The sequence below is a fragment of the Theropithecus gelada genome, chromosome 12 (genome assembly GCF_003255815.1).
Source record: "Theropithecus gelada isolate Dixy chromosome 12, Tgel_1.0, whole genome shotgun sequence".
NCBI classification, from domain to species: domain Eukaryota; kingdom Metazoa; phylum Chordata; class Mammalia; order Primates; family Cercopithecidae; genus Theropithecus; species Theropithecus gelada.
In genome coordinates, this window is record NC_037680.1 from 32080117 (window position 1) to 32101833 (window position 21717).

Consider the following 21717-nt stretch of genomic DNA (forward strand, 5'->3'; position numbering starts at 1 on the left):
TCTGAAGGAAACTGCTAAATAAACAAAAGTAATGATCAGAACAATGTGTTCAAAATACCTTTTACCTAAAATGGGAAAAATATGTATGTGTGTGTGTGCGTGTGCATGTGCGTATGCTCACCTGTCTGTTGCTTATGTCAAAAAATGTATACCAAAAAATGAAAAAAACATGTATATGGGGCGGTTGGAGGGATTTGGCTAAGAGAATACTGGATTGGAGAGCACATTGGTTTTGGTGCGAACGTGTATGAATGATGCCTTCTTTTGTCATCTTTAAATTTATTTATCAAATAAAAAATGTAAATAAAATTAAAGGAATATGAAACAAAGGTAATGCAAATGAATGATTGTATAAATAGATTTGACTCCAGAATCCTGAAAAAGTTTTGTTGTAATATAAAATTAAAACAACATTTTAAAAAGTCTGAAAATATAAAGCAAATAAAATAATTGAATGTAACTGTGTATTGACTTGATAATTTAGTCAGCAAAGAGGGGTTACTTCAAATACTTTTAAAACAAAGTAATATGTCTGTACATCTGTAGTGGTATATGTACCAAGAGCAAAGTCACTGTAAATACATCTTTGACTGTTTTAATTTATCCTATTTTTCGTAAAAATATTGCCATTGCTACTTTGTAATTATAATAATAAGCTAATGCAAATAAGTAATCTTATCATCATTAGTAGCCCAAATTTTTATTGAAAAGAAGATAAACAAGTAAAAAATAAAGTAAAAAATTCTATAATTGCAAATTTGGATTGGAAATACCAGTATAAACTCATGATGCATTTTCACTTAAAAAAATTCAGCTTCATGTGGTTCTAGCTACTGAAAAACTTAGAAACAGTGGCAGTGAGTACTCCTTGAGGCCACTGGTAATCTCTAAACACCATTTCCCACTGAAAGAAACTACGGATCTTTGGAGAAATAGCTGGTTCCAGATTGGAAATAGAGAATGTACGAGATAAGCCTGAGAAATCTTATACAAGAATTCAAAGAACTTTTCAAAAACTGCGAAGCTTGGGTCAAAAGTATTAGGGTATATAACATGATGGACTTTTTATGGGCTAAAAAATTTTATCACCATAAAGAATAAAAACTTCAATAAATTGAAACACATCAAATATGTTAAAATACATGAATATGTATACTAAAAAAAGTTGGTCACTTTTGGAGGATGCTAGGGAACCAGTGAATTATTCTGAAAACTGAAAAGTTTTATACCTTTCCTGGACAAACTACCCAAGGGAAAATTCTTTTTTAATAGAATAATTCTAGGTAATAAATGTAGAAACAGTGATAGAATTAAAATATTATTATTTTCCCACTACTGATGAACTAATGGATCTAGGCAATCATTATCAACAGATAATAAAATCATGAGGTGAGAAACTGTTGGGAAACTTTATAATGGATGGATTAGGCTTAGCAATACATGAATTCAGTCAAGAGTCTAAATCTCACAAAGAGGGACAATCAGCCATTATTTGTTTCCTGATACGATGCTAGGGCAATACATAAGATAACCTATCAAACTCTGTTTCTGAAAAAATTCAGTCTCAATCTGATCAATCCTCTAATTCTAACTGTCAGTTTATGATAAATATACAGGACAGAGAAACAGGTTAGATTATAATATGAAGGCACAAGCAGCAAAATATAAAAATTGGGAAAATCTACAGGTCAAGTGATTTCATGTCCTCAACCAATAAATTATAAGTTTTAAAATAAAATTAAACACATCAATGGAATGTATTATATGGAACTTATTTGAGCAAAGCAATAATTAATAACAAACAGACACCAATAATAACAAGAGAAAACCCAGAACGTTGTATGGGGGATATTTGACTAGTTTGGATATTTGATAACATTCAGGCAGTCTTAAAGGTTGCCATTTTTATAAGGTAAAATGTTATTGTTGTTATTAAAAAGAGACCTTAGGCTTTCAAACTAAAGTAATTGAAGAAAAATGATATAATGTGATGTGGACTTTTTTAAATAATCAAATTGGAGGGATAATTTAGGTGGGTATGTTCAAAATATCTATAATATGACATTTAAAAATATGTAGGTAAGTGAAGATAAACTTCACTTGGGTCGTGAATGAATTCCAAGGAACTGAGGCTATGTGGATCTGTAAGAAACTGGATCTGAGGTGGGAATCACTAACGCATACATCTATAGAAAAGATCATTTTGTAGCAGAGGTCATTTCAGAGGTCAGTTTCTGAAAATGGAAGAGGGGAAATGATGAGGGCTATATAAGCAGGAGATGGCCTTTTGCAATTCTCTTCTTGACTTGGTGACCTCCCTTTTGAACTGTTCATGTTTTTGCACAGCTCTGTTTTACGGTTCTCTCAGTCCCTTCATCTGCATCTTTCTCTCTTGGATTACTTTCCATTAACTAGGCACATTAGACAACAAAAGTGTACTTAATATATTTTTGGAAAATTTGTATTTTTTTTATTGTAGCAGTGGAGTATTTTATGTGTGACCATACACTCCGGTTCATCTGGATCAGACCCAATTTATGACTTTTGTCCCAGAGAAATTATTAACACCACTTTCTCTCTGCTTTAGTCCATTTGTGCTGCTATTACAAAATACCTGAGACTAGGTAATTGATAAAGAACAGAAATTGTGTTTTCACAGCTCGGGAGGCTGGAAAGTCCAAGGCAAGGTGCTGGCAGGTTCCGTTGTCTGGTGAGGGCTGCTTTCCTGCATCCTCACGTGATAGAAGAGCTGAAGAGCAAGCTAGCCAGCTAGCCTAAAGTGGTGTGAAGCCTCGTTTATAGGGACATTAATCCCATGAACAAAGGAGAAGCCCCCATGACCTAATCAGCCATTAAAGGCCCACCTTTTAATACTATCACATTGACAACATGAATTTTGGAGGGGACACATTCAAGCCATAGCACCCTCTAAAAAGTGTCCTGGATTGGATGAGAAGCTATATCTTTTTTTAAATTTTTGCAACAGTTGACTGTCATTCATATTCTTTAGGAAGTGTTTGTGCTAATACCTTACCTATGAGAGATACGACATTAATGTATTGGCAGGCACGTATCCTTTTGAGTAGATTCCTTTGGAAGAATTAAAAAATCGCAAAGCAGACAGCACAATCCCCAGAGAGCAGAGGAGAGGCATATTTTGATAGAGAAGGAAGATTTCAAGCATAGGCCCTTGTATGGAGGGAAAGCTAGATATGGGAGCTGGAAATGGGATTTACAAAGCTGAAACACATCAGTGAGAATCGGTGGAGTCAAGTATAAAAATTGAGATCAGGAAGAGCCAAATACTAAGCAGGGTAACAGCAGTTTTGTTTAGGCACTACCATCATCTCAGACATGGTAATCATCATGATAATGTAGTGAAACACAGATTGGCAAGAAATGCCTTTTCCCCTGTAACTAGTTCCCGTGACTACAACTTAAAATCTTGCTCAATTAATTGTTTCCTCAAATCAGTTTCTCACCTTTCCCAGATTTCTGTTTGAAAGCATAGATACCAGGATATGTGTGGAGGGGTGTGGTGGATCTGGTTCACAGCATCATCATCTGGCCCTTGGGCATCTTCTTAGGTATGCTTATTCTCATCCATCCTTTGGTCCTAAAACTTCTTCAGCATGTGCTCTTGTATTTATGTATAAAATCCTTCCACCACCTTTGGACACAGAAAATCATCTGGCTGCCCTCTTGGCTCTGGGAGCTCTGGGGAAATCTCAGCAAGGCCATCTCAGACTGTCTCCTGCATACCCCATGTACCCATCCCCCAGTGCTGTGCCAGCTGCCATGCCAGAAAGCTCTTCAAGGCTTGCTGCTTTTTCTGGCACTACCTCCCAGCCTTATGTAAGCTTTGGGAATTATTAAGCTTACAGCAACTTATAATTGTCATTTGATGAGCCTCATGGAGTTTTTACCTTATAAATGTGCCCTTTAGTATTGAGGAGGACGTTCAAGAATACCCTGTTATAGATTTTTGGAGTTCTTTTGATTTCTCCTCTCTGATTTCTGTCTCACACATTTCATCTCTCATAGCGTCCCTGAATTCTGATCTTTGTTTCCTCAATTCAAAATATTTTCACCTTTTTCTTAGGTTCCTCCTCGCTCCACTATAGTCCTTAATGTGTATCCGGTGAAACTGAAGTGATTGCATGATTTTGCGTCTATTCTCCCAGGAACCATAGTCTTCTTTGCCTACTATCCAATGCCTAAAAATCATTACTGCATATATTCTGCCAAGTTTTCTAGTTGTTACTAGAGGACAAGTCTGCCACCAGTTATGCCATCATGGCCAGAAGTGAGAGTCTACAGTTGTCCTTTTTAAGTTATATTTTTAGTGATGAATTTCTCTGACTGTCGGGTAATGCACTCTAGTGCATAGCCTGGCTCTTCCTACTGGTTATCCTTACTGCAAACTGTACCACTCTACATGTGGAGGTGAAAACTTGATTAGATGCTGCTTCCTGATTCTACTTTCCCTTTACCACTTCTCTATCATTGAACATGACTTTCTGTCCACTATTTGGGATTCTCAGAGATCACACAATTTTTATCCTTAGGTATCTGATACCTTCAACCTTATAAAGCATTGTAATATACAGTAAAATAAGGAACATATGGAGAGAAGCTTTGAGCTCAAGGTGTTTTAAGTGGGCCTCAGAAAAAGTAGAACAATCAGGTTTGGCTCTTGGTAGCCAAAAACAATTATTATGTGCCCGAATTAAATGCCACACATTATTTCAAGGGCAAATCAAGTAATTAAAAATTATCTGTTGAAAACAGGCCTTCCTAATGAATGCATTGAAAAAATGGCATAATCCTGGGCTTGGCAAGTTACAGCCTATTTGTCAAATCTCACCTGCTGCCCGTTTTTGTGCAAACAACCTGAAAGTTAATAGTGGCTTTTACTTTTTAAAATAGTTACATATTAAAAGGCTACATAAATGCCTATATAATATTCTCAATTTTTTTCTCTTGACTCACAAAGTCTAAAATATTTATTCTCTGGCTCTTTAAGGAAAAGTTGACTGACTCTTGGTCTTTAACATTTTCTCCATCCATTCCTCTACACCATTCATGTCACAAGTATTTATTGAATGCTTTATACTGTACAAGGTACCTTGCTAAGATAAAAAATTAAATTAGGCAGAGAATCATTTTTGGAGTTCATAATTTGTAAGGGAAGATAAGACATGAACATTGCTTTAAAGCAATAATATAAGTTTGAGTAAAAGAGGATTCATGAAAGAGGAAAAAGGTTAAGAACTATCCTATTTCAGAAGAGAATCACTGACTTCAAGCTGGAAAAGTTAGAGGAATCTCACTGGAGGAGGTGGAATTGGAACTGGGCCAGGACAGATAGGTGGGATTCAAATATACATGGCTAAGTACATTCCAGGAGGGAAACATTACTAAAATTCAGCCACAGTTGCAATTCGTAAAATGTGCTACAAGTTCACTCTTGAAGTCTGAGTCCTGCCCTTTGAGTGGCAATTAATTGACGTTCCAGGGTTTTGAGAAAAACATTTTCGTTCTTTGGTGCAAATTTTCATCCTGCCTTCCCACCTGTTTTCTCACCTGTGGCCAATATTTAGGCTGAGTTTCCTTGTAGACGTAGCAGGTTTTGAGGAGCTGCTTTCCTAGCTGAATTTTCAGATTTGGGATTCCAGTGTGTTTAGTGGGGAGACAGTATTCCATAGCCTCATCCCAGATTAGAGAAGTTTTGGCCAAAGTACTCCATGTACCACCCTCTTTGTGTGTGCTGTGTTCACCAGTGGAAACTCTGCCCAGACACCCTTCTGTAACTGCACTCCTTCTCTCCATGGGGACCCCCAGCCAGCAGCATCTCCCTGGTATTTTTGCCAGCCTACAATCTCTAATGGTGGAGAAGGAAGGAAAATCAGATTCAATATTTGTAATGTTTAGAAATTGCTTTCGCTCATGTAAATAAGCCTCTTAATGCTAGGACCAAAAAAATTGATCTAAGCAAAAAGAGAATCTTTATTTCCCTTGTTTAATAGAGACTTGAATACACAATGAGAAACTGAAATAAATACTGTCATTCATCTTAAATGAAATGAGCATAACCTGAAAATAACTTTCTTATGGATCAACATTTTTAAAGTAGAGTTAGAATGTAAAAAGATTATTCAAAGGAATGAAATTCATGATATTGAGTTTTCCTGTGAAAATAATCTTTAAATACGATTCAGGATGATGGCATAGTTCCTGATTGATGAGTTATATGTGAAAGAACAGTTTTGGGGGGACTATGAATACAATCATTTTCAGAGAAAGAGCTATTAAATAATACTACCTATTCTTTGAGGTAAATGTGTTTTTTGTTATTAAAGAGTAGTCATCATTAAATTTGTATGCTGATTAACACAAAGTCTCTGAAATCAAACTCTATTCATAGACATACACAGCAGTACTTATTAGGCACAATAAATGGAATAATTTTCATAATGGATTTAATGTTTTTCCATTTGGCAGTAAGCATAGTGTTTCTTAGTGTCACAAATACACTACTTTCATAACACCTTTTCATTTCTTCCATGGGCTTTGTAGTTAAGTTCGAATACATCTATGTTGTTTTCCTTTAACTTTTCTTTTAATCTTATATAATGGTCATACTGACTTATCAATTATAGGACAGTGAGAATTGAATTAAAGATATATCCAAGATTGAAGGAGTCACTGGACTTGAATCAGATCAAATGTAATATTTTGGAGGAAGTTTTTGCATTTATTTGGCAACAATAAAAGTTTCTTACATTTCCGTCATATTTAAAAATATTCTCAGTGCTGTGCCATAATCTTTTGGTCTACCCTTGGTTGCAGGTGGTAGAAACTTAAAAGGGCTTAATACCAAAAAGAGAATGTATTGTCTCACAATACTGAAATGTCTAGAGACATCAGTCTTCAGGAATAGCTTGCTATGTGTTTTCAACTATACAGCTAGGGTTTTGTTTCTGTCCATACCTTGGCTTTATTTTCCTCTGTGTTGGCTACATTCTTTTTTTTTTTTTTTTTGAGACAGAGTCTTGCTCTGTCGCCCAGGCTGGAGTGCAGTGGCCGGATCTCAGCTCACTGCAAGCTCCGCCTCCTGGGTTTATGCCATTCTCCTGCCTCAGCCTCCCGAGTAGCTGGGACTACAGGTGCCCGCCACCTCGCCCGGCTAGTTTTTTGGTATTTTTTAGTAGAGACGGAGTTTCACCGTGTTAGCCAGGATGGTCTCGATCTCCTGACCTCGTGATCCGCCCGTCTCGGCCTCCCAAAGTGCTGGGATTACAGGCTTGAGCCACCGTGCCCGGCCCATGTGTTGGCTACATTCTCAGTATCTCCCTCCATCAGGTGGCAAGATGGCCACTGATGACTTGATGCATACACAGTCCTTATTGCTTGAGATACCAAAGGAAGCGGGAGCATCTTTACCCACAGCTTTAGCAATCTTCCCAGAGCTCATACCCAATTCTCAAGGTATGTGACTTCGGTTACTGTAGTTTTGGGAGCAGGGGCTTCTAGATCAATTCATTAAAGGTCAATAAACCAAAAGACTAATGAGTAATTTATTGAATTCATTTTTCTTTTAGGGTTTATTTTTTAGCCAGGTTTCGTTTCTCATGTATAATGACACTTTCAGGGATATTCACTTTATCTTGGCCTTTATTCTGTGCCTCTGTAGCTAAGATGGAGAGTCAGAGAGGTGGGGAATGAGGAGCAGAGAGAGGAGAGATATCTGGCCATCCATTCTGCCATTACTTTATTGGTTGTGTCACATCAACAGGGCTACTACTGGACATATCTAAGATCTAAGCCCTACAAAACTTTATTCTTTAGTGCTGGGGCAGTGGGTCTATGTAAGTGAAGCCTAATTCATCAGTGGACAAATCCCATTGACAGGTTTTATGGAACTGATGTGCCTAGTTCCAGGACCACAAAGCACTCACAAGGAACAAGTTGGGACCTGGCCACCAACAAAGTATGAGTGCTTTGTCCATCTGTCATATATTGTATGCTGTATGGACTTTCATGCTGTGCCATTAAAGAGTTTATGTGAAATAACAACAAAGTATTTTTATAAAGAATTTTCTAAAGGTCCTAAAGATAGGGGTCAAAAAAAGAACGGTAATGATTCCCTGTATCCTCGGCCATGGACTCTGTCCACATACACCACCCTTCCAGAGTTTCAGGTTTTGACACAGAAAGAGAATTACAATTGCAAGAGGAGGATCATATTATCCTTTGTACTAACAGTAAATAATCTGTGAAGGTGTAATGTGAAGAGCATTTAACTAGGAGTCCAAATATCAGAAATTACATCCTGTTTTTTTTTTTTTTTTTTTTTACCATGTTCTAGCCTTTTGATTATAATTAAATAATAACTTTCTAACCTTTGGTTTTCTCAGGGATATAAAAGGTTAATAATGATCCTTTTAAAATATATACCAAAATAGCACTGTGAATATTATAATTATAGAAAAAGATAAGATGAAGCAATTGATTTACTATTCAGAAGAACCAAGTACAATTTTCTTAATATTTCCAGTGTTCTTGTCAAGTGCTTGGAATGAAAGAACTTGCGTTTTGCTCTTCTGCAAGGACATTTGAAATAAAATACATTTTAGAAAGGTAGACGAAAATCTCTTTGTCACTGGTTATTTAGTAGTGACAGTAGAACATGTAAATGACTGTTTACAAAAGCTATTCCTTTGTATTTTGGGGGTACTTTAGGCTTGCATTATACCAACACAAGTAGCCATCACTATCTCTTGCAGAAATAGCAGTGCAGTGCATGGCCACAGTTTGAAACATCAGTGGCTGTCAGTTAAAACACCTCCAATGTCTTGAAACACTGCTGTGTGGGGGCAATAATCGATTTTGATCATGAAATTACACCTTGAAGAACTATTTTTTATCATAGGCATTTTTAAAAACCAAATTACACCTTGTGGTGCAGACTGGGTTAAAAAAATTCCAAATGTCAATATGATTCTAATATGTGATGCTCTAGGGCTTATTTTTCCAGAGTTTTAAAAATTATATTTTCTGTGCTTGGCATCCACACTTTACTCTGTACTCTAGGGCACCACATTATATCTGTGTACTTCACTGATCTTCTTTGTGGAGCTACAATGATTAATGAGAACAATAATCAAGAACTCATTTATTACACTTCATTAACCCAGTGATCTATTGACACTCACAAGATAAGAACATAAAGTACAATTTAATGATTAAAATAGTAAAGGGAATCAAACATATCACGGAATGTTAACTCACTGGAAGAGTTGATAAAGATGTTTACTTTTGTGCAATACAAGAGGAATGTTTTTATATGAACTTCAACTAAAGGAGAAATATGAATTTAAAAAGTGGAATGCTCACAACTTAATAAAGAAAGCTATGTTATAGAACGTTTATCTGCTTAGAAAAACAGAAAAACAGGACAGACAAAAACCCTGTGAAAGTATATGTTGACAAGACAGTAACATCATAAGATAACACACCTACTATGTGCACTTTGCTTAGTGCGAAAGATCCAAGATGACAAAGACTCTGAAATGAGATTAAAAAAAACCCCTCAATTTTCTCTTTTGATCACTGAATAGTGTTCTACATTTATATTATAATAAAGCACATTTGTTTGGATAAATCAGACTCAGTGATAGAAACACAAATGTTACATTCTCCGCCTTTTCTAAAAACATCTATTTAATGCCATTGCTGTATGGGAGTTTTGCTTTGTAAATAGGAGAGCAGAGAGGTTTGGGTTGGGTTTCATGGAAAGAGTCCAGAGGATGGAGAAATGGTGTTGATAGTGGTTTATGAGAAGATATGCTACCACTCTTAAGGGAGTGTTTAGTAATTCATGAGGACATTAAAAAAACTGAGGCATTTCTAGGTTCTCACTGATTGTGTGTATGTGGAGAATACTACTGGCAGCTATTGAGGGTGCTGTATTATCTACAATGCATGGAATATTTCCATACAATGAAGACTTTTCCTGAGACTCCTATGAATTTTGATTTTCTGACCAGACATTGAGGTATATAGAAAAACCTGTATATAAATAACCGAGTCTAAATGCAAAAAATTTTTTACATATCAGTATGTTTTTTTTCATGGTGTTACATCTATCGATTTCCAGTGATAAACCTGCTGAATAAATCAAGGCAAGTTTATACTTTGAAGCATCACTTTACCAATAATTGTTTATTATTTTGGTAAATCACATGATTGAAAGAAATGCTAATGTCAAATACCAATATCAGACTTTCTTTGAGGCAGTGTCATTCTCTGCATTCTATACATACAGGTAAATATCAGCTTATTGTTGGCCCTCCCTACTCATCGGCTCTGCATTCATGGATTCAATGGAAAATATTTGGAAAAAAAAAATAACAATACAATGACAAAAAGTAACACGAGTAAAACACAATGCTGTGTAACCACTATTTGTGTAGCATTCACATTGTATTAGGTATTATAAATAATATAGAGATTATTTAAAGTATATGGGAGGATGTGCATAGTTATATGCAAATACTATTTTGCCATTTTATGTAAGGAACTTGAGCATCCTTAGATTTTGGTGTCTGTGGGAGGGGTGTGTGTGTGTGTGTATGTGTGTGAACTGTACTTCATTATATCTTATAATGTAGTTTTGTCTACAAATTTTTATATTAAGACATATTTTATTATAAGTTACTTCATTTTTAAAATATAATTAAGACTTTATATAATAGCAATTTGAATTTATAGTTTTGTAATTTTAAATTACACATTTATGTAGATTATCTTATCTATACCTTTATTTCATATGTAAAAAGAGGCATTGATAACCCCTAGATGACAATAGTATGGTATCTGTCTCTCTTCGGAAAAATCTAACTTGAACTCATGCATAGAGAAATAAAAACTGGAATTTATAGAATTATTTCTATGGGGACATTTTGAGATTTTCTGCTGATAATAGTGACTTAAGAAAGACTTTGGGCCGCATGTGGTGGCTCACGCCTGTAATCCCAGCACTTTGGGAGGCTGAGGTGAGTGGACCACAAGGTTAGGAGTTTGAGGCCAGCCTGGCCAACATGATGAAACCCCTCTACTGAAGAGGGGTTTCAGTCTGTACTGAAAATACAAAAATTAGCTGGACATGGTGGTGGGCACCTGTAGTCCCAGCTACTTGGGAGGCTGAGGCAGGAGAATCGCTTGAACCTGGGAGGAGGAGGTTGCAGCGAGCCAAGATTGTGCCACTGCACTCCAGGTGGGTGACAGAATGAGACTCCATCTCAAAAAAAAAAAAAAAAAGGCTTTGAAAGATTGGGAAACAAGCAGATTTGGCTCAGTGTCCAAATGACAAAGTTTGACACACAAGCTGAGGAGGAGAGTGTTCCTTTATGGCATCCTTTACTTTGTTGAGCAGTAGGAATGATAATAGATACTCCTGCCTTTTCCTGGAATTTAAGAGTATATGTCTAAACTTTTCTCCAGTATGTGTAATTATTTATCATGTTTAGGGAGCTTTATTCTATTCCTAATACTTGCTAGTATGTTTTAAAATCATAAATTACTATTAAAGTTTATCGAGTAATTTTTGGCATTATTAAGAACATCTTCAGAGCAACTCTTCAGGACGTTTTGGTGCAAATCATGCTGGGTTCTGCAGTCAACCAAGCTACGCCTTTATGAGGTCAGCCATTTAAGATTAATAGAGATTGTTCATATAATTTGCTACCGACTTTTGTTCTCAAGTATGCTGGTTTAAAGACTCTAATATTGACATGCTTGTTGTTTTCATCTACCTGGTCTGTTGTAACAAAATTTCATAGACTGGGTGGCTTAAACAACAGACGTTTATTTTCTCACAATTTTGGAAACTTGATGTCCAAGAGCAGGGTGTCAGAACAGTGGATTTCTGGTGAAGTCTCTATTTCTGCCTTGTAGATTTCTGTCGTCTCACTGTGTGCTCACATGACCTCTACTTGGTGAGCATGTTCATGGAGCATGCTGTGAAAGAGAAGGAGGTGGAGGGACATAGCAAGCTCATTGGTATTTCTTCTTATAAGGACAGGCAATATGATATGTTAATTCTATCATATTAGGGTTCCACCCATGTGACTTTATTGACTTTAGTTACCTCCTTATAGGATCTCCAAATACAGTTACATTGAGAGTTAGGGCTTCAACATAAGAATTTTGGGGTACAAATTTCAGCCCATAGCAGTAATTTATCTGGGTCACTATAAATCAAATAGAACTAACAGGAAAATTTAATAATCCATCTTAAATTAATTTTTGTATAGTTTGAAGTCAGGTAGCTTGATGCCTCCAGCTTTGTTTTTTTGGCTTAGGATTGTCTTGGCAATGTGGGCTCTTCTTTGGTTCCATATGAACTTTCAAGTAGTTTTTTCCAATTCATATTTACCCATCACCTTAAATATTTATCTTTTTTAATGCTAAGAACATTTGAATTACTCTCTTCTCACTACTTTTAAATTTCTATTTAAAGTTCCTATTTGCACCTGTTGTTTCCTGGCTTTTTAATGATCACCATTCTAACTGGTGTGAGATGGTATCTCATATGGTTTTGATTTGCATTTTTCTGATTGCAAGTGATGATGAGCATTTTTTCGTGTGTCTGTTGGCTACATAAATGTCTTCTTTTGAGAACTGTCTGTTCATATCCTTTGCCCACTTTTTGATGGGGTTGTTTGTTTTTTTCTTGTAAATTTGATTGAGTTCTTTGTAGGTTCTGGATATTAGCCCTTTGTCAGATGAGTAGATTGCAAAAATTTTCTCCCATTCTGTAGGTTGCCTGTTCACTCCTATGGTAGTTTCTTTTGCTGTGCAGAAGCTCTTTAGTTTAATTAGATCCCATTTGTCAATTTTGGCTTTTGCTGCCATTGCTTTTGGTGTTTTAGACATGAAGTCCTTGCCCATGCCTATGTCCTCAATGGTATTGCCTAGGTTTTCTTCTAGGGTTTTTATGGTTTTAGGTCTAACATTTAAGTCTCTAATCCATCTTAAATTAATTTTTGTATAAGGCATAAGGAAGGGATCCAGTTTCAGCTTGCTACGTATTGCTAACCAGTTTTCCCAGCACCATTTATTAAATAGGGAATTCTCTCCCCATTTCTTGTTTTTGTCAGGTTTGTCAAAGATTGGATAGTTGTAGATGTGTGGTATTATTTCTGAGGGCTCTGTTCTGTTCCATTGGTCTGTATTTCTGTTTTGGTACCAGTGCCATGCTGTTTTGGTTACTGTAGCCTTGTAGTATAGTTTGAAGTCAGGTAGCGTGATGCCTCCAGCTTTGTTCTTTTGGCTTAGGATTGTCTTGGCAATGTGGGCTCTTCTTTGGTTCCATATGAACTTTCAAGTAGTTTTTTCCAATTCTGTGAAGCAAGTCATTGTTAGCTTAATGCGGATGGCATTGAATCTATAAATTACCTTGGGCAGTATGGCCATTTTCACAATATTGATTCTTCCTATCCATGAACATGGAATTTTCTTCCATTTGTTTGTGTCCTCTTTTATTTCATTGAGCAGTGGTTTGTAGTTCTCCTTAAAGAGGTCCTTCACATCCCTTGTAAGTTGGATTCCTGGTATTTTATTCTCTTTGAAGCAATTGTGAATGGGAGTTCACTCATGATTTGACTCTCTGTTTGTGTGTTATTGTTGTATAAGAATGCTTGTGATTTTTGCACATTGATTTTGTATCCTGAGACTTTGCCAAAGTTGCTTATCAGCTTAAGGAGATTTTGGACTGAGACAATGGGGTTTTCTAAATATACAATCATGCCATCTGCAAACAGGGACAATTTGACGACTTCTTTTCCTAATTGAATACCCTTTATTTCTTTCTCCTGCCTGATTGCCCTGGCCAGAACTTCCAACACTATGTTGAATAGGAGTGGTGAGAGAGGGCATCCCTGTCTTGTGCCAGTTTTCAAAGGGAATGCTTCCAGTTTTTGCCCATTCAGTATGATATTGGCTGTGGGTTTGTCATAAATAGCTTTTATTATTTTGAGATACGTTCCATCAATACCAAATTTATTGAGAGTTTTTAGCATGAAGGGCTGTTGAATTTTGTCAAAGGCCTTTTCTGCATCTATTGAGATAATCATGTGGTTTTTGTCTTTGGTTCTGTTTATATGCTGAATTACGTTTATTGATTTGTGTATGTTGAACCAGCCTTGCATCCCAGGGATGAAGCCCACTTGATCATGGTGGATAAGCTTTGTGATGTGCTGCTGGATTCGGTTTGCCAGTATTTTATTGAGGATTTTTCATTGACGTTCATCAGGGATATTGGTCTAAAATTCTGTTTTTTGGTTGTGTCTCTGCCAGGCTTTGGTATCAGGATGATGTTGGCCTCATAAAATGGGTTAGGGAGGATTGCCTCTTTTTCTATTGATTGGAATAGTTTCAGAAGGAATGGTACCAGCTCCTGTTTGTATCTCTGGTAGAATTCGGCTGTGAAGACATCTGGTCCTGGACTTTTTTTGGTTGGTAGGTTATTAATTTTTGCCTCAATTTCAGAGCCTGTTATTGGTCTATTCAGGGATTCAACTTCTTCCTAGTTTAGTCTTGGGAGAGTGTATGTTTCCAGGAATTTATCCATTTCTTCTAGGTTTTCTGGTTCATTTGTGTAAAGGTGTTTATAGTATTTTCTGATAGTAGTTTATATTTCTGTGGGGTGGTAATAATATCCCTTTTATTATTTTTTATTGCGTCTATTTGATTCTTCTCTCTTTTCTTCTTTATTAGTTCTTGCTATGGGTCTATCAATTTTGTTGAGCTTTTCAAGAAACCAGCTCTTGGATTCATTGATTTTTAAGGGTTTTTTGTTTATTTATCTCCTTCAGTTCTGCTTTGATTTTAGCTATTGCCTTCTGCTAGCTTTTGAATGTGTTTGCTCTTGCTTCTCTAGTTCTTTTAATTGTGATGTTAGGGTGTCAATTTTAGATCTTTCCAGCTTTCTCTTGTGGGCATTTAGTGCTATAAATTTCCCTTTAAACAATGCTTTCGCTGTGTCCCAGGGATTCTGGTATGTTGTATCTTTGTTCTCATTGGTTTCAAAGAACATCTTTATTTCTACCTTCATTTCGTTATGTACCCAGTAGTCATTCGGGTGCAGGTTGTTCAGTTTCCATGTAGTTGAGTGGTTTTGATCGAATTTCTTAATCCTAGTTCTAGTTTGATTGCACTGTGGTCTGAGAGACAGTTTGTTATAATTTCTGTTCTTTTACATTTGCTGAGGAGTGCTTTACTTCCACTTATGTGGTCAATTTTGGAATAAGTGTGATGTGGTGCTGAGAAGAATGTATATTCTGTTGATTTGGGGTGGAGTGATCAGTAGATGTCTATTAGGTCTGCTTGGTGCAGAGCTGAGTTCAATTCCTGGATATCCCTGTGAATTTTCTGTCTGGTTGATCTGTCTAATGTTGACAGTGGGGTGTTAAAGTCTCCCATTATTATTGTGTGGGAGTCTAAGTCTCTTTGTAAGTCTCTAAGGACTTGCTTTATGAATCTGGGTGCTCCTGTATTGGGTGAATATATATTGAGGATAGTTAGCTCTTCTTGTTGAATTGATCCCTTTGTCATTATGTAATGGCCTTCTTTGTCTCTTTTGATCTTTGATGGTTTAAAGTCTATTTTATCAGAGACTAGGATTGCAACCCCTGCCTTTTTTTGTTTTCCATTTGCTTGGTAGATCTTCCTCCATCCCTTTATTTTGAGCCTGTGTATGTCTCTGCATGTGAGATGGGTCTCCTGAATACAGCGAACTGATGGGTCTTGACTCTTTATCCAATTTGCCAGTCTGTGTCTTTTAATTGGAGCATTTAGCCCATTTACATTTAAGGTTAATATTGTTATTTGTGAATTTAGTCCTGTCATTATGATGCCAGCTGGTTATTTTGCTCATTAGTTAATGCAGTTTCTTCCTAGCACTGATGGTCTTTACATTTTGGCATGTTTTTGCAATGGCTGGTACCGGTTGTTCCTTTCCATGTTTAGTGCTTCCTTCAGGAGCTCTTGTAGGGCTGGTCTGGTGGTGACAAAATCTCTCAGCATTTGCTTATCTGTAAAGGATTTTATTTCTCCTTCGCTTATGAAACTTAGTTTGGCTGGATATGAAATTCTGGGTTGAAAATTCTTTTCTTTAAGAATGTTAAATATTGTCCCCCACTCTCTGTTGGCTTGTAGAGTTTCTGCCGAGAGATCTGCTGATGGGCTTCCCTTTGTGGGTAACCTGACCTCTCTCTCTCTCTGGCTGCCCTTAACATTTTTTCCTCCATTTCAACTTTGGTGAGTCTGACAATTATGTGTCTCAGAGTTGCTCTTCACCAGGAGTATCTTTGTTGCATTCTCTGTATTTCCTGAATTTGAAAGTTGGCCTGCCTTGCTAGGTTGGGGAAGTTCTCCTGGATAATATCCTGCAGAGTGTTTTCCAGCTTGGTTCTATTCTCCCCATCACTTTCAGGTACACCAATCAGACGTAGATTTGGTCTTTTCATATAGTCCCATATTTCTTGGAGGTTTTGTTAATTTATTTTTCTCTTTTTTCTCTAAACTTCTCTTCTTGCTTCATTTCATTCATTTGATCTTCAATCACTGATATCCTTTCTTCCAATTGATTGAATCTGTTATGAAGCTTGTGCATTCATCACGTAATTCTTGTGCCATGGTTTTTCAGCTCCATCAGGTCATTTAAGGACTTCTCTACATTGGTTCTTCTAGTTAGCCATTCGTCTAATCTTTTTTCAAGGTTTTTAGCTTTGCAATGGGTTCAAACTTCCTCCTTTTGCTCAGAGAAGTTTGATCATCTGAAGCCTTCTTCTCTCAGCTCGTCAAAGTCATTCTCCATCCAGCTTTGTTCCGTTGCTGGCGTGGAGCTGGCATTCCTTTGTGGGGGGTTAGGTGCTCTGATTTTTAGAATTTTCAGCTTTTCTGCTCTGTTTTATCCCCATCTTTGTGGTTTTATCTACCTTTGGTCTTTGACAATAGTGATGTACAGATGGGGTTTTGGTATGGATGTCCTTTCTGTTTGTTAGTTTTCCTTCTAACAGTCAGGACCCTCAGCTGCAGGTCTGTTGGAGTTTGCTGGAGGTCCACTCCACACCCTGTTTGCTTGGATTTCAGCAGCAGAGGCTGCAGAAGAGTGAATATTGCTGAACAGAAAATGTTGCTGCCTGATCATTCCTCTGGAAGCTTCGTCTCAGAGGGGTACCTGGCCGTGTGAGGTGTGAGGTTTCTATCTGCACTTACTGGGGGGTGCCTCCCAGTTAGGCTACTCGGGGTCAGGGACCCACTTGAGGAGGCAGTCTGTGTGTTCTCAGATCTCATACTCCATGCTGGGAGAACCACTACTCTCTTCAAAGCTGTCAGACAGGGACATTTAAATCTGTAGAGGTTTCTGCTGCCTTTTGTTTGGCTATGCCCTGTCCTCAGAGGTGGAGTCTGCCGAGCAGTGGGCTCCACCCAGTTCGAGCTTCCAGGCTGCTTTGTTTATCCACTCAAGCCTCAGTAATGGTGGGCTCCCCTCCTCCAGCCTTGCTGCCACCTTGCAGTTAGATCTCAGACTGCTGTGCTAGCAATGAGGGAGGCTCTGTGTGCATGGCACCCTCTGAGCCAGGCACTGGATATAATCTACTGTTGTGTCGTTTGCTAAGACCCTTGGTAAAGTGCAGTATTAGAGGGGAGTGACCTGATTTTCCAGGTGCTGTTTGTCACGGCTTCCCTTGGCTCGGAAAGGGAATTCCCTGAGCCCTTGCGCTTCCTAGGTGAGGCGATGCCTTGCCCTGCTTTGGCTCTCGCTCGGTGGGCTGCACCCACTGTCCTGCACCCACTATCTGACACAGCCCAGTGAGATGAACCTGGTACCTCAGTTGGAAATGCAGAAATCACCCGTCTTCTGTGTCGCTCATGCTGGGAGCTGTAGCCTGGAGCTGTTCCTTTTCGGCCATCTTGGAACCAAGTTCTTTTTTGTTTTTACTTTAAAAATCAAGTATGTGATTCTGAAGCCAACTTTAAATCATTTCCATGGGGAATTCAGTGCCACTTATGGGGAAATTTGTTTTCAGTTTCCTTTTTGTTATATTTTCTCAAAGTGTAGTTACACTTTTCAAAAATTCTGAGTTTTTTTTTTCTGTTTGGCATTACTGTGTTAAACTCATGAATGGTTCAGATATAATAAATGGAAAATACTTACTTCAAAAATAAGACCTGAGTGCGTCTCTGTTTAAAATTTATGATTGGTATGACTCAACTGTCTTGTACTAAAAAAAAAAAAAAAAAAAAAGTGTTGCATCCTTACTCCCTGTTGTCTGCTTTCCTTTAAAATAGTCTGCCAAGATAAAAATCCAAATCATGTATCAATGATGAGGTAGGAATGAGAATATTATAAATATTACACTAACTTCTCAAATTTTTTGCTTATTTTTGTATTTTCTACTTGGTATAAGTGGGTGGTTTATCCAGAAAAGTAGTGGTAAACATGAACATTTATTATAAAGGTACATTGGAGATCCCGTAAGCAAAATGAGTTTAAACAGGAGGTAACTGTGAAACTGTAATGCAATTTTCATTAATTTTGCAATGCTTGTTGCTCTTTAAAATGTGGTAAAGATGACAACCTCCTCCATTCCTAATTCACTCAGTCTAGCTCAAGTAAAAGGGGGTTATTTTAAAGGATATCTGTAGGAAGGATGGACACCTAGTGTACGATATACATAGTGGGAAGGTAGGGTCTTGAACAGAGTGGAACTGGTAAGACTGGCACAGCAGTTGGGTGGGAAGCTCTGCTCCAGTGTTGGCTAGTGAATGTCACTCAGCCTCTCTCTGTCTCTACTGATCTTGCTACTACAACCTGGTTACTATGCTTCTTCCCTTTAACATCGTATACCTACTTCTGATTTCCTTTTCATAACCGATTTAGTCCATCATGTCCTCTTCTTCACCTCATGGCTTCTATTTGAACGTTCTTTAGCTTTCAGTTCCCACTGCTTACATCCAATTCTTATTATGTTTCTCAGTATTGACAGTGAGATTTGAATGAACTCAGTTAAGCTTTTCACAAGTCAACGTATGGTCCACTGGAAAGCTGAAAGACGGTCTACTGTGGGTCAGATACCTATCCATTTTTCAATCAGTTGTGTCCCATGGGAGAGATAAGGGAGGTGGGCTGCATGATGCAGAATATAGCTTTCCCTGCAGAAGGAGAATCTGTGGCTAATTTCTTTATCTGGCACACAGCAGTTTCCTTGGAAGGTGTGGTAGGCACAATGATTGATGTGTCTGGTGCAGCACTAAACCACAGACTCTAATGATTTGTAAGGGGTAACTGAACCATCACTCTCTGTGTTATGGGAGGCAGTAGTCTCATGAGATTCCCACACAGCAGTATAAGCATCTCAAGAGTTTTGCTACAGGAATGGATGCCCAAAGAAAACAACAGCTTCATGCAACCTGTAACTGTTAACAATTAGTGAAGGGATGGTTTTATCGTGTCATGAGTTTATCTATTTCGGGAGACTGCATGAGAATATTGATTAGTTTTATCATGGAGGCAAAAGAAGAGATGCCTTGCAACGTTTTCTGTGCTCTTGGTTACCATATGCTGTGTGATTTTCTTTCTCATCAGTAGGCATTTAGAAACTGATCTATGATAATTAAATGTAGATTAAAATGTGACAAGATTTAATATAGACATCTATGCTTCCAAGGAAACTACAATTAGTAAAGCTTACATTTGAGACCTTTTTTTTAAAAAAAGCTATGAACTGTTATTTTTCTCATCAATTAGCTGTAAGCTTTGGATTTATTTACGGCTTTGGAAATAAAGTTTTTTCAGTTCAGTGGAAATGCTGGCATGTTTATTCATGGAACAAATGCTAAAAATAGTTAAAGATATCTGCTTCTATCAAAATTATGCTATTACAATGTTAACATTGCAAATAATTCATTTTCTTTTATAGAGTTGATTTGGAGTTATACAAAATATAGAAATCATTGGATAAATAGGAGACTTCATTTTAATTTGAGTTGTTAAAATATTTGGAAGATTTTCAAAATTATTTATATGAAGGTAAGTGATAACAGCAATTTTTGGTTCACTATCATCATCTTTAAAAATAACATACTTTTTAATGATTCATTTGCTTAAACCAACTTGGTAGTAAGAATTTGGTATGAAATCTTCATAAATCAGTAATAAACTCAAAACCCTCTACTCTTCATGAAACAGAAATTGTATTTACCAAAAATAAATCAGTAGTAAAATGGAAAACTAGTTTTCTAACTTGTTTATTGATAAGGTTATCATAAATTTGTATATAAAGTATGCTATTGAATGTTTCAAGTTTTTAAACTTTACCTAGTGTTGTAACATACTTAATATTTAATTTTTTTTTTTCACTTAACATCAGTTTTTTGGGATGGACCTTGAGGATATAGGTAGCTATAATTCATTCATGTTTACTGTCATGTAGTATTATATAACATCTCATAATTTATTCGTCTAATTTTAGATTGCTTTTAGTCTTCTGCTGCTATAAACCTTTTTTGTATATGTTTTCTTGTGCATACATAAGAAAGTTTCTCTAGGGAAATGCTTGTGTGAGAAATTGCTGGATGTTAGGCTAAGCACATTTTAAAATATCCTAGATATTGGCAAATTTTATTCTAAAGGGATTGTGCTGATTTGTATTTCCAAACTGAGAACACTGAGAATTCCTGTTTTCTCATGTTTGTGAAAAACTTGAATTTAAAAAAAATTTTGTATCACCAATTACTAGTTAGAACAGTGAGCATTTGGATATCTTAGTCTCTAAATTGTTTACATGCTTTGCCATTTTTATATTTTATTGTTTTTGTTTCATTTTTAATTGATCCATAGGAATTCCTTCTGGAATTTTAATAGTAATCCATGGTGATTTTTATATATATTATATGATATACAATATTTTATATATTTTATATATATTATAAGATATATATTTTACCTTATATATATATAATATGTAATATATATAATATAATATATATAATATGTAATATTATATATATACACACATATTGTATGCATCTTCTACCAGAATTGCTTGTATTATCACTTAAAAGACAAGTCTTACATTTGACAGAAGTATTTAATTCTAAATTAGTCAAATGTATTCATCTTTCTTATAGTTTGTGCTTATGCATCTTGTCTAGGAAATTATTCCTCACACTGAATTTATTAAAAAGATTTTCTATATTTATTTCTAAAAGTTTTAAAGTTTTTTTGACACTTAGGTCTTTAGTTCACTTGGAAATTTTTTAATGTCATATAAGTAAAAATTGAATTTATTTGTATTCATATCAGGAGCATATTTCCCCAGTATCATTTACTGAATATTCCATTATTTATCTACTGACTTGAGGTGATGTCTCTGTCATACACCAAATGACCCAAAGTATAGATAGGCCTGTTTCTGAGTTCTCTCTTCTGTCTTTCTCTGCATGAATATCACCCAGTTTTAATTATTATAATTTTACAATAAATCTTGATAGCTTGTAGAACTAGCCATCCATTTTCACTTTCAAAAATATCTTGGCTATTCTTGGTGTTTTATTTTTTCGTTTAACTTTTAATATCCACTTGTTAAGGTGATACGAAACTGGTATTAGACATGATTGATCTCCCTATTTATTTAGGTCTGT